Source organism: Bombus vancouverensis, chromosome 1 (genome assembly GCF_051014615.1).
Source record: "Bombus vancouverensis nearcticus chromosome 1, iyBomVanc1_principal, whole genome shotgun sequence".
In the NCBI taxonomy this organism is placed as follows: domain Eukaryota; kingdom Metazoa; phylum Arthropoda; class Insecta; order Hymenoptera; family Apidae; genus Bombus; species Bombus vancouverensis.
The window spans coordinates 12,707,643-12,721,328 of record NC_134911.1 but is presented as its reverse complement, the minus strand read 5'-3'; the positions used below and the strand labels follow the sequence as shown (position 1 = coordinate 12,721,328).

General features: G+C 45.6%; 1 protein-coding gene and 1 long non-coding RNA gene across 3 annotated transcripts in view; one reads left to right on the top strand and one right to left on the bottom strand.

The window, feature by feature from the left end:
- LOC117153391 (uncharacterized) overlaps positions 1-1,252 on the bottom strand; it is a 61,707-nt gene extending 60,455 nt beyond the window's left edge. For both annotated transcript variants that reach the window (XR_013058706.1, XR_004463599.2), the window contains exon 1: positions 775-1,252. This is a non-coding gene — a long non-coding RNA (uncharacterized LOC117153391). The remainder of the gene's footprint in view (positions 1-774) is intronic.
- Positions 1,253-1,328: 76 nt separating this feature from the next.
- The window catches only part of klu (zinc finger protein klumpfuss), a 53,700-nt gene continuing 41,342 nt past the window's right edge, over positions 1,329-13,686 (top strand). Inside the window, exon 1 of the mRNA XM_076619554.1 lies at positions 1,329-2,485. The gene's annotated coding sequence lies outside the window, so the exon portion shown is untranslated. The remainder of the gene's footprint in view (positions 2,486-13,686) is intronic.

Below are 13,686 nucleotides of genomic sequence, written 5' to 3'. Positions count from 1 at the left end.
TAGTTAATACGTCGCAAATGGTGTCTGCGTGTAACGCTTAAAAGGAAGTAGACGAGCGTTGAATATATTCATGGCACACGAGTTCCTAAAATAAATCGACTTGAGTATTCTGCACTTTACGGTTCTCCGTGTGGTATCGGACTGTCGTCGTCGCGTCGTTCGGTTCTTCCGTTAAAGAAAAAGAAAAAAAAAAGGATAGAAAAGGAAAAAGATGGTAAACACGAGCGTCTAGAAAAAATTCAAATGGTCGGAGCGACCACTTAGCGAGTACTCTCGACGTAGTGGACACGTGTCTAAAGCGTGGCTAGAACCTTAACCACGTGTCAATATCTCAAGGGACGTTTTGTTTACGAAAGTCATAGACGAGGCGAGACACGTTAAACATTTTTATCCAAGACGTTGAAAAATGAAGAAAAAGAAATTGCCGAACACTTTGCTATGCCTACCATGCGCGAGCTACAACGATCGCGTATACATAATACGTTTCATGGTTCGTTCCACCGAACGACATACCGTACCCGTTTCACGAGATGAATAACACTAGAGACTCGCAAAAACCGGAACTCTAGCTTGCTCATTTTTTGCCCGCTTTTTCCAAGTCGTTTCACGGTATCAGTTCCGCGAGAAATTGTTTTCCAGTATCGTCGTAGTTTACGTTTACGAACGGTCATCGGAGAAAAAGCAGTCACGTGATCCCCATCGGCGCGCGCACACTTGTTGCGCACCGTGTAAAGAACGCGCCAATAAATAATAGACGCTACTTGTTTTACTCACGTCGTCGCAGCAAGAAGAAGGAAAGAAGAACGAGCAAATCGTCTGGAAGGCATCGATCCCCGTCGAGTCTTAGGATTCTCAGCATCCAATGCAACGTGTTTCTTATCAACGAGCTTTTGCGCGCGCAAGCACGCATCCTCGGCGCGTGGGCAGGCCCGAGTAGAGAAACCAGTAAAAGAGACTTCCCTCTCTGTCTCGTTCTTCTCTTCCGCCGAGCGAATCCACCACGATTCTCTTTCTCTGTCTCGTCATCGGTTACCTTGCCGGTAAAAACAGCACGAGGTGGCCGGTCGCGCGAACAAGAGTAGGGGGATAGGCGTGGTTCAATTCTCGTAGGTGCACTCGGAAACGATAGTGTTCGTGTGCCCACCTCGCGCCTACTGAGCTCGGTTAGGCCGACGTGAACACGAAGGGGGGCGAGTCTGGCCGAACAACAAAGGTGGTGGGGATAGCTGTCACGGGCCGAGCAGTGGGGAGAGAAGGGGAGTTAAGGTTCGCACACACGAAAATCAGTGGGGACGCGGCCTGTGCACGTGTAGAAAGAGAGAGGGGCGAAGGGAGTCGAACACGGCCGAAGGTGAAACCCGCGAGCCGTCGTAGTCTCGCAGTCGGCGCGAGACCGCGCTACTGGAAGGGTCGGTGTGTTGTCATATATGTGAATGTACGCAAACGCCTCTCTCAGATTCTCTCTTTCCACCGCACTCACCTTATATTCACCTCACTCGCACGAGAATACCGACAACGACAAACAAAACCATTAGACGACAGAGTATAGGAGAAAACGCGCGAGGAAAGAAGAGACGAAGTTGGCTGCGTGTCGCGAACCACCCCTTCCCGCTCGCCGAGTGACCGAAGCAGAGAAACAGTTTTTTTTCTCATCTCGTACGTAGAGGAGAGACGACCGCGTTCGCAAACCGCGTCCAAAAGTTAAGTACACGCGATCGAAATTTTCACATCCATTTACAGCGTCGCTGTACGACAATTTACACAGTACGATATCAACACGGTGAGCCAGGGGTGTGATCTTAGAGAAGAGAAGTTACACGATCGGTTGGATACCGACGGACCGAAGAAGTCTGTGATCTCGATGTGCCTGGTTGTATATTGTTTACGAAACGTATCGGTTCGTAGCGTGTTTATGCGCAGCTCACGAACAGAACTGGGAAGAAGTGCGTTCGCAGGAACGTGTGTGTTTACCGAGCAAAGGATACGCTTTTGACGACTTTGATCGTCGATCAACGAGGAACTTTTCCTCTTTAAAATCGTAGTGCCATTTTGTTTAATGAAATTAAAGTAGTGAGAGACAGAAAAACGAGTGTCGTGCCGCTGTATTACCGTTTAGATAGGAAAACGAAAAAGGAAAGATAACAGGGGCGCAGCGTGGATTGTGTGTGATATTCCATCTACGATCGATCATCGTAGTATTACTGGTGTTGATTGTTGTTTGATAGTCGTCTATATCTACCGCCCGAGTTGTGTTAACGACCGTGTAAAGAAACTCGTTGCGACGGCTCGGAGACGATCGCTACTGTGATAACGAACGATATTCGTTTTGAAATTATGTTCAGTGCCTGTCTCTGTGATCCGTGACATTATTACCGTCGGAAGTATACCTCGAAACCGTCGACTAGATCACCACGTTTAAGTGTCAGAACAGAAGGAGTTGAATTTTGAAAGCATCGGATGCGCGGGAGCCTTTAACGATCACCGGGTAAGCCATAAAGGGCGAATTTCTTTTACATCGTTACGTTGACATTGTGCGCCGCGCCGGCCACGAGATACACGCGTTATCTATCAGTTGAGTGACTATGTGACAGAGTTATACGATCATCGTTAAATCTGTACAACGTAATTACCGATACGAATCGTTCGTATTTATCAAATTTCCGATGAGAGGTTCGCGTCGCACATCTCCGTCGATTTATACCTTCCGATTCTCGAAAGTAAACAATTCGATCAGTTACTTCTAACGAATGTCACTTTTACAAGCAATAAGGTTATGTAAGTTTTTCATATACATTATGTACTTATATAAAGTTGAATGATTATTTCACCTTTTGTGTGTAACCTCACTTGTTGTTCGTGAAATCATTTCCAGCGTTGTTTTTCGCTATCCTTTATGGGTATATCGAACACCAGTAAAGTAACGATCCAAGGAGAATAAATTTCACGTAAAAAACGTTGTGGAAGCGATACGATAACCAATAATTGATATCAAAGCCGCTTTTTCTCACCCTCGACGACAATGTCGGGCACATTTATAATCCGTGTCACACAACTCTCCTCTCATCGTCACGTGCGAGGGCGGTTTAATGCCACGCGTCGAGCTCGTTGAAGCGTCGCGGCGCTAAGCGTCGGAAGTAGAGCGGATGCGCGTATTACGGCAGACGCGCGTGAACATCTCTTTTCACGCACGACCTTTTCCGTCCTATAACGTCGCAACGAATTTATAAGCTCGTTTAATTTTATCATCGACAGATCAAAACTTCTCGCGACTCACGTTCCGAGGTGACTATGTATTTTTTTTTTTCTCTCTCGTGGAAGTTTCACGTGGTCATGGAACCGTGGATCTTTCGTTCGTTCGTTCGTTTGCTTGCCTTTTTTCCACCGCTAGCCTGTTTACACTTGTGCACTCGTGCATGCGTGTACGTGTCGATGAAAAAGTTTTTTTGTCGCGGGTTAACCATCTTCGGGCGTAGGTAGCAGCGTCACGTGCGAGGGTGGCTTAATATCGGAAGTGGAGCGAACACGCGCGTTAGCCCAGCCACGTAGAACGATCTGCTACGACCAATCTCTTTTACGCGTGTCCCTTCACGGCTCGTGACTCTGATGCGCGTGCTAAGCGTGACGCGCGCGTGCTAATCCTTTGTGTCGATGTTGCCAACGTGCGAGCATTTCGCTAAATATTGCCTTGTTTAAGAATTTCACGTGCGTAAAAGAATTATTCCATGCTCTTCTATATATAATACACAAATGTATAACATCTCTATTCCGATTTTATCGCACCAACGATACTATTTTATCTTTTCTACGTTCGATATTACATCGGGTAGATTGAATTCACTCAGTAACTGATTCACGCATATAACATACAGTCTAGGATAAGAAATATATCTACTCATTTCTACGATTGACGTTAGTAATCGTATTAAAGCCCATCACGTGAAAGAAAATCGCCGATGGTGACGTATTCATCGGCTTGGAGTGTAATCAAAGTTTATTCACGCGTGCTGCGGCCAATGGAACGCAAATCGTGCGAACCGTAGGCTCTATTGTCTTAATCGGACCTGTGTACACCGATAAGCGACGAAGTCCAGCGTTTCTCTTTCGGCGGGTGAAAAAGCGAGACGGTATACCAGGTGTCAGGTGTCACGGCTGTCCGGTTTCGTTTGCAAACACGCCGAACAACAAGAACGTTCCTTGTCGATCCTTCTCGAGTGCTTCTTTCCAGGTGGTTCCTCGAACGGCGGTAGTGCCGCTGCGAGAAAATATTGTTTTTGCTCGTCGACTTCGTAAACCGCTCTCGAACCCTGTTTATTTTTTTTTCTTTTTTTTTTTTTCAATTCACAATTCAATACAAGCTAACTTGCGCGAACTCGTTGATCATTAATACCGACGAAGAGCTATTATTACAGTTTACGCCGGGGAACATATGCGCGACAGTGTTTTTTGTGCGCCACGTTACTGCAATGTGCATAGTTGATCCGTGCGACAGGCGTGCACAACACGATTGTATAGCATAGGTATATTCCATCGATCTAATGGTCTAATTGTCCGCTCGAAGTGGGCCTCCTCGCCTCTTCGTCTCCCTCGTGGGTCTTAGCTAGGTTAGAGAAACGTGTCGCTCGCTGTTTCCTGACAATTGCGCAATTTCTTCGAGGACCGATCTTCTCGAGAGGTCGCCACGGTGTAAAAAGGATCGCGGAGCGCCGCCCATCGGGCGACTTGTCATTCGTCGATCCGTATCTATGCGGACGATTTATCGTGCTTTATGCACATATTCGCGCCCGCCGGTTGCTGGCGGTGCAGCGTTTGCGCGCCGCATGCGGGCAGCTGCATCAAGACCAGGGCCGCCCTGCGCATAATGATACATTGCGCCGGACATGAAAGTTATAAGCTTTAATTCGAGGCTCGCGCGATTCGCCGTACGGTGACCGTATATCGATCGCCAATTTGCTATGCAGATCCAAGGCCTTTCGGTGAGCTCCCTGACGCAGCCCCTGCAATCTTCCCTCCCCTTCCACCCTTTTCACCCTTTTCCATCGTGCTTGCCAGGCCATCTCGCTTCCACCGACACGCGGGAGCAGTCACTGTACAGAAATAGAATAAGCGAGGATTAAAGTACGCGCTATCGCCACGATAAGATTATACTCCGGCTCCGATCTGAAGACGATTACACGTCTTGTCGTTCGTGGCGAGTTTTCTTGTTTCCCGTACGTTCCAACGCACTCCTCGGACGCTGCTGTGTCTGCGTTCGCGAAAGTCTATTCTTGTGATTCGTTCGTTCAGGACACGCGAATTTAGTTCGTCCAAAGATATTCAATGATTCTTCTCCTAGACCATGCGAATCGAGAAACATACATTGAGAATAATGGGTATGTGAACGTACGTTACTTTTCTTTTTTTTCAGTTTCCGTGTTTTTTACTCGCGTTGCTTCGCAAAATTCTGCCGAATTCATTACCTCACGCACGTGACCAAATCGCGCATTTCGATAGAAATTCGACGATCTATCCTCTAGAGTCTCGTCTGGATCGAATTGAGTAACGTATATCCAGTATCGAGTAGTACTCGTTATCCATTTCGATATCATCTTCGATCATCGAGCTCTGTATTTTCATTTATAGACAATAGAAGCTAGAAACGTATTCACATTGTATCGATAAATGTATACCGAACTCGGATTGAATCAGACCCCAATGATACAATGTCTTCTTTGACGGTCGCAGACTTACGTAGTGAAACAAAAGACGCATTCTGGTGAATCAGAATCTTACGCGTTCCGTTTGTGCGGCACGGTCGAACATGATCAATCTCTCGCGGTGCAGCGCTGCATCGCAATTAGGAAATCCATTTGATGTAATTGCGCGAACGACGCGATGACCTGGTAGCTGGTTGGTCATTTCTCGGCTACCGCGGTTAATCAAACGCCTGTAGTCATCCACTTGATCATTTACCTATACTCATAGACCGATATCGAGACCTGCTTCGACCATATCTGTTGGTCTTTGCAGTTCCCCCACGGGTATGCCGATCGTTGGGTTTCCAGGCAATACAGGACGATCGTTGTTTCCATTCGAGTGTGGATTCGATGAGACCGAGCCCTGTATCGGTGCTGATCTCGGTAGCCAATCGTTGACGCGTTGTGAAGGACGAAGACGATAACAAAGACGACGATCGTAATGGCCGCCGATTAACGACTTAACGACCCCCGTTCGGTAGACTACGGTAAATTGTAGGTATGTTCGCGGCTATGGACAGGATGTTGAAACTGGATCGTGTCTGACTATATAAAGATGTGATTGTATCAAGGTAGTTTGTGGAAATTTGATAGTGGGTTTAACGCGAGAACCGGCTTCAAGAGCAAAATAAAAAGGATCAGAACGATTTGTCGCTCTTTATTGAAATTATAGGAACTTACAATTCTGGTATATACTTCCTTCGAGATAGGGATGTGATTTTAAAACTTGAATTCGAGATTGTGAAAATACAAGTAGAGATTTGTTTTCTTTAAATTAGACGTTTCTTTTTTTTTTTTCTAAATCCTCCCGTTTTCTGTCTATTTCAGCACAAAGAAGACTCGTTGGTTCTTTTGATATTAATCCTGCTGCGATCGTTAGATTTGTATATTTCAATCTTCCTTTGATCTCTCAAACTGAAAAGACTTTTAATAAAAATTTTCGAAAAATGTTTAACATAAGATTGAAGTGAAGAATCATGCATCAATAATAATTCTATCGTACTTTGCTCGAACTAGAGATATTTTTCCAACGTTAAAGATATACAATTGGCTGGAAAGAACGAAGTAGAGTTAACAGGATATGCTTTATACAAGATTTATAAGGAGCGTTACTCGATCGTAGTTTCGATCTGCAGCAAATATCAGCTCGATCTTTTGTCCTTTGGCCCGTAGCTGGTGCAATTTCGAATGTACGCCCACGGAAATTGGACAACGGCGTCGTAATGATCAACCATTATGCTAATCGCGCGCGAGGATAAATCTCGCACGATGATACACACGCGGTGAATTGTCACCTGCGTGTACAAAGACAGTACGCATCGCGGGAAGAGAGAGAAAGATATGCCATGCAAATTGTAGCCTGGTTCGCGTTCGTAGTTCACGCTAGAGCTACGTGGCTATTACGTTTCAAATGTAAACGCCACATAAAGGACACACTCTGCATTGTTAGACTAATGGTCTAATGAACTGAACAACGTCTTGACGGAAGAAAGGATCGAATGATACGTTTGACCCGCGTGAAATGAGGCGGAGCCGGTGAAAAACCCACCACGAAATTTAGGTTAGAGGTGGTGCACGGTGTTTGCACGAACGATTTCCTACACGGTATCTATAAATATAAATACGCGTATTCGATCGCAAACATTTGAAGATCGTAGGAAAAGAGCATGATAAATACAGTTTTGTTGACCTTTTTATTTTGATATCACTTTACGGCTAAACAAGAATATTTTCATATAAAATAGTTAAAACTGGAAAGAAGCTATGTTCGATCAAGGATACAATTGTTGAGATAAACAATACTTTTTGGTGTTTTAATACTTTCAATGTTTGAATATCTTTCAATGTTTTCACGTTATGACAAGCAATATTCGTTAAATTACGAAGAGTATGCTGAAATATATATTTAGTCTGAAAATTAAATACCAAGAACAATTATGATAACGTACTGATTTTTAAACCTGTTAGCCTTTAAAGAATGGAAAATATAGTTTATTATGTTCTTCCTCTGTGGTCTTCATTTGTATAAACATGGTACATAGTTATAATTAAATAACCAAATACACGGATATTTACACGAACATTTACATTTACAGTAATAAAAAATTCGAAATATCAACTTGGTAAAATGCAAAACGCAATCTGATACAGCGATGATGACAACAGTTTATCTAAAGTTATAAACGAAACAAGCAGAAGAACGAGTCGGGGAAACAGGTAGAAGCATACAGCGAAGCCCGTGTGAATCTTTATCTACCTAATTCGTCGGTCAGATGGTAAAAGACCCGGACGAGGCAGCGCGCGTAGGTGGCTGGCCATGGAGTTTCTTCATCGGCTCGCAGGTGTAACGCTGGTTAACATACGACCAATCCCTTTTGACGATATATTATCCTCCGGTTGTCCCTGGTCGATCTCCGACGAGAATTATGTGGAAAGTACTGGCTTGCGTAAAGTGCTGCCTATTTCTCTCTCGATTTCTGTGTCCTCGAGCGAATGGACCCGTCTTTGGACTCGCCGTGCCGTCGAATTATTGTCCTCGTGAATCTGTGCTGGAAACGTGGCATAAATTCTCGTTTCTTCTCGTTCGAGGCAACGTCAACGTTCACCGTTATGCTAATCCACCTTTCTCAGCTGCGACACGTACATTTTGTTTCCTTCCTTTCTATCAAAACGAAACTTCGATAAAACTACGGACAGATAAAACTTTAAATATACTTTTGTAAATTCACCGCGATATAAAAACCTGTATTTCCATATATATATTTTTCATCATTTTATTATCTCAATTTATAAATTCAGATCTCTCGATTCGTACGGTGCGTATATACGCGTTACCGGCGTACGTACGCGAAAGAGGTGGAGTTTCGAGAAGATGGAAGCGGCGATAGCACAGAGGCAAGAGGATAGAGTTGTTAACCGTACCGTGAAGCGTTACACAGGGATTACCCGGCGTTGGTGGATGAAGGCGAGGGTTGCGCCAGAGAAAAGCTGGAGGGGTTGCTACGACGTCCTTGACCGTGAATCATCCCCGTACGGTAGCCAGCCTGCAGGTTGGTTGGGTCGTACGGTAGGATGCACACCGGAGGCTATCTCGTCTCGTGCTCTGCTCCTCTAGAAATCAATAGCGTTCTCGTTTGTTGCCGGTAGGAAATTGTGCCAGCCTCTAAACGGATAGATCTCCACCACGAATCCGTATAACTCACGTAATCTGTCTGATTTTTCGATACTAACAATTTCGTTGACAAACTGTCGTCGTTTAAAACCACTGTTAATGTTGCAAGTTCGAAGGCAAACCGCGCTTCAACGAAGGGGCATTTAAATCTACCGTGTTATTATGCAGATTTTACGACGAGCGTAGTTTGCAGTTAATAAGTGTCCGCTTCAACAAGAGCCTGGGTAGCGTGTGGATTTAATTAATTGTTCTATCGACGGACTGTTTTTCTTTTCGGTTGTCTGTTATTATCGGAAATTTCGTTTATCTTTATGTCGCTGTACTGATCGTTTGAATTAAGATGTTATTTGCAGATCGTGGTACGATTTCGTCGAAGCCAGTGTAACAAATCTTTATTGCACTCTGCAAATACATGATTAACCGCACAGTAGCGTGTGCAGGTCACGTTACATATAGCAGTAGATCTCCACGTCAAACCATAAACGAACGTACGGAGATTTCATATTCGCGAAAGATTTACGATCGAATCGACGTAGATTTCCGTTTTGCAACATGTACCACGGGTGACGGCCGCTTGAAACTATGTACATATTACTCGGTATATAGCCGACAGGTTGAATCGAGAGACGCGGGAGGTTTCGTATCAACTTGGGAAAAAATCACGAAAACTGTATCTATCGGCGTACCTTACGCGTAGTACAAGTTAGCCAACCGATACTCGCTCATATCCGTCTATGTTTCGTGTTCACGATCTCGTGTAATACACCCACTAACGCGAGTCGGTTTTAACAGAGTAATTAACACCTACGCGAGTCGGTTAGCTGCCAAGCGCGATTGACTTTGCTTTCAAAACAGAATGATTTGCCTTTCGTACCTTTTTTCGTGTCGATCAACACAATCGTTTTCACCGTTCAAACTTTTACTATCGTTGACTTCGATTCTCTACCATTGCATTGGATATACGTGTCGGAGATGAAAGGACACCGGAGCCGTCCCTCTGGAAATTGGGGAAAATCCGTAAAATCGTAATTAAAGTTTACAGTCGTAATTAAACAATTTGCCGTCATCCTGCCCAATTGTACTTGTTTGCGATTTGTGGTAATAAACTTGGGCTCAAGGCGACTATCAATCAGTCGCCGAACGTAGCCGCGGTCAACGGGACGGGCGCTTCGCCTAACAAAGGTGTGGAGTTATAGTATGACCCTCATTAAAAGAAATACCAATAGAGATACTTGACAGTAAAACATTCCAACGGTTTCTGAGGACAATGAATACCTGATGTTGAGGCACGTACACAGCACAAGTCCAGTTAGCCCGAGGACCCGCTATAAAACCTGGGTTTTTCCGGCAATTAAGATTTTCCAAACGGACAGACAGTCTTTGTCCCAAACTGACCAATTGACAGCGACGTCAATTTCCCTTACTTTCGGAACGAGGGCTATACCCGACAAATCCGATGATCTCGTGTCCTCAGACACACCCCATCATAGTTTTCCTCTGTGGCATCATTGGGACGAAAATTCATTCTTTCTTGAGATCCCACCGACGAAGGGAGCAGCGCCTGACGATCAGTGAGTTTGAGTTAGAGCAAGTATACCTTTCATCCCGTTGACCGTGGATTCGTCATTGAACCTAAGACCAACGTCACTAACATCGCAAGTGCCCAACCACCGCTGTTGATTGTGGAATCGGTAGTGTCCATACTCGTAGCATCAGGCCGTATCTTCGTTATCACACAACGATGGCCAACTCCAAGGGAGGCCTATCAAACGCCCACAACCCTGTTCCTGACTCTTCTCCGACATACGTATATGTCAAATTCTCGCGTTATATTCAACGCCAGAAGATATTACAGAGCGCTAGAATCATAAAAGACGCGAAACGAGTCGAAGCCGAGCCAGACATCAAAATCTTTTATTATGAACAAATTATGAAAGCGTTAAATTCGGTTACAGGATCGTCTTCTTACGTACTCGCGATCAGGTGACGATACGAAAGAGTCTCGTGCGGCTGGTGAGAACGAGTCACGAGCACGTTTTCCCGGCGGCGTGTTCTCTCCCGGAATTCCTCGTGTTTATATAGGTCAGGAGAGGCGCGTGGCGCCTATCGATCGACCCTGGAGTTCGAGTTCAAGGTCGCGCATCTCGTTTCAGAGGCTGCGCCTCGCGCGGCCCGCACACGTGCAATCTCGTGCAACCCTTCGCTTTACGTTGCCGGCTCTCCGTACGCGAGTCATCGTCGAACCTGCGTCTCTCAGAACCTGCCTTTCTTTCTTCGTTTATTTGGATCGACCAACATCTTCCTCGTGTAACGACAAAAAATACGTATAGAATAAACGTGTAAAGTATAAAATGGAGGAGAACACGAAGGGAGGAAAATGATGGGTGTCAGGTGAAAAATGCGTTTTCGATCGATTAGCATCGTTATTCTATTCACGATCGATAATCGTAATTCCAAGTTAATTTCTGGCCTCCCTTCGTCTGGATGCTGAAGACTGCGTGTTCGTCCGGTTATTGCAGAGGTGCTTGTTCCTCAGTTGCGGTTACTCGCTTCCGTAACGACCGCTGAACGATCGCCGGCGCTAGGAAAACGATCATTTTCTATGGTCGAACAGGTAGCTGGGTTGGGCCGGGTCGTTAAGTAGGTGTACATACCTGCCGCAATCGCGAAGTCGCCAAAGAGGCTGGCTACCGGAGTTAACGAGTCCCCGCAATGCCTGTACTGTCGTTGTCGATCGTCTCGTCTTCGTCCTTCTCCCTTCGACTATCGCTGTTTCGTTTCCCGAGTCTCTTCATCGACGTTATTTCCTTGCCGCTCTTCTTTTTCGCGTTTAAAGGATCCGCGCGCCAACAAGTTTTTGGTCTCGCTTCCTCTCACGTCGAAGAACTACCACCGATATGCGTGGGCAGATAGATAGATCCAGCCAGGATGAAAACGAATCGAGATATCGATAGTCGCCAACAACACGCGCCTTTGGCCGAAAATGAAGAACGACCAGTCTACCCCCTCGCGCTGTTGCACATATGCTCGTGTATAGCGAGACAGAGAGAAGGTCGTTATCGACGATCGAATCTTGGTACTCTGCTGATTCTCGAAGTGGGCTTACTACGCTCGACGTTCTCTCTGGCCTGTTGCAGCCAGTGGTTCCCAAAAAGATGGTCGTGTGCAGTATATACTTCTGACAAGTTATTTCGAGCTGGCCGATGTCGTTTTTTATTGCGTCGTTAATCGGTGGCGACACCTGTCTCGTGAAAATCCGATAATCGCGAAAAACAGTAATTTCGCGTGGATGGTCTCTCAGCTGGGATTTTTGTTTTTTCTTAATAAATTGCACGGTGTTTAAGCCGTCGGAGTATCTTACGTCAGATTTATCTCGTATCGAGATTATTCGTTCCCTTGGAGTACGATGCGAAAACAACGTGGAACGTTATTCCACTCATCCATGCGCGTTTTCTTTCCATCCCTCTCCTTTTTTAATTAATCCTTATCCTCACCTGGCGGACGGAAAAAATTATGCCATTAACTGTCAAGAGTAAATCCGAGTTTCACGTGGCTCAGGTGGCGTAGAGGGCAATCCACCGAGATTCACTCTGGTACACCTGTTACGAGCGGCGTGGACCTCGAGGTTTCTCTTTCTTCCAGGTCCTCTCTCTCGCCCCTCATTTGTAGGTATCGCGGCCCTCCCACTTCTCCGTTATTTGTTCGTGCAGGTACCCTAACTGCTTATGCTCGGCCTTCTCTCTTCGGGGACCCGCGGTCTCTCGCGCGGCAATAAATTCTCTCCGCTGCTACTTCTTCGCCTTGTTCCACCTTCTTCTTCTCCTCGTCCGCCGCCGCGCTGGCCCTCCATATTCTACCGACAGTTTTTCTTCGCCTTATGTTCCGTCTCCGCGACTCTCCATTGTGCTACACACCGCCTTTAAAAGGTACTTTCATGCGCCTCCGGAGGCTCCAGCGAAAGGGTATCGATCTTCGATAGTTTCTCTACGAAAGCGTTGATGCCGCTGCTTGCCACCGATTCGAACAACCGCGTCAGGCAAGGCGTAAGGCAATGTCACTATATTTTTCCTTTCCTTCCTTTTTTCTCTTATCTGTTTGTAATATTCCTCTTTTTCTGCAACCCCCGCCTTTGGTTTTCGTAGTTACTCGACGAAGGACATTCAGCTTTGACGTCAGCTGTCAACTGCCGGGATTTATTCAACGATGAAATTCGAGGTTCGCCCAGCGTGGCGTCTAAATCAACCTCGCGGGTATCTACAACAAATCAAACGATAATTATCGGTTCGAATTGACGGTGTCGATACAAGATTCCTGCGATCGATAGCGCGCGATAGAGAGGCGTTAAATATCGGGAGACCGCGAGAAAATAATCGGTACTTGACTCTAATCAACCTGTTCCACCATGCACCACGATAAGGGTTTATTAAAGTAGTTCATTCTTTTTTCTCCTTGGCGATTTCCTTTTCGCCGATTTCCTTCGTCATTTTGCGGAGAATAGCCCGTGCAGCAGAAATTATCGCGTCGATCGATCTACCGTTCGCACTTTTACGTCGTTTCGATCGATGGATTTTCCGATCGGCGTCATGAATGAACGAGAACGATCGAGCTTTAATGCTGACAACCAGTTTCGAACGCTAGCGCGACGATGCTGTCGAACGTTGATTGAATCCACTCATAGCCGCGTTAATTACACCGATCCCAACCGGTTATTATATAAAAGCTGCTCGAATGAACTTTCGGTTTGCGCGACGAATTAAGTCCGAGTTGCAAATTTTTATTTTT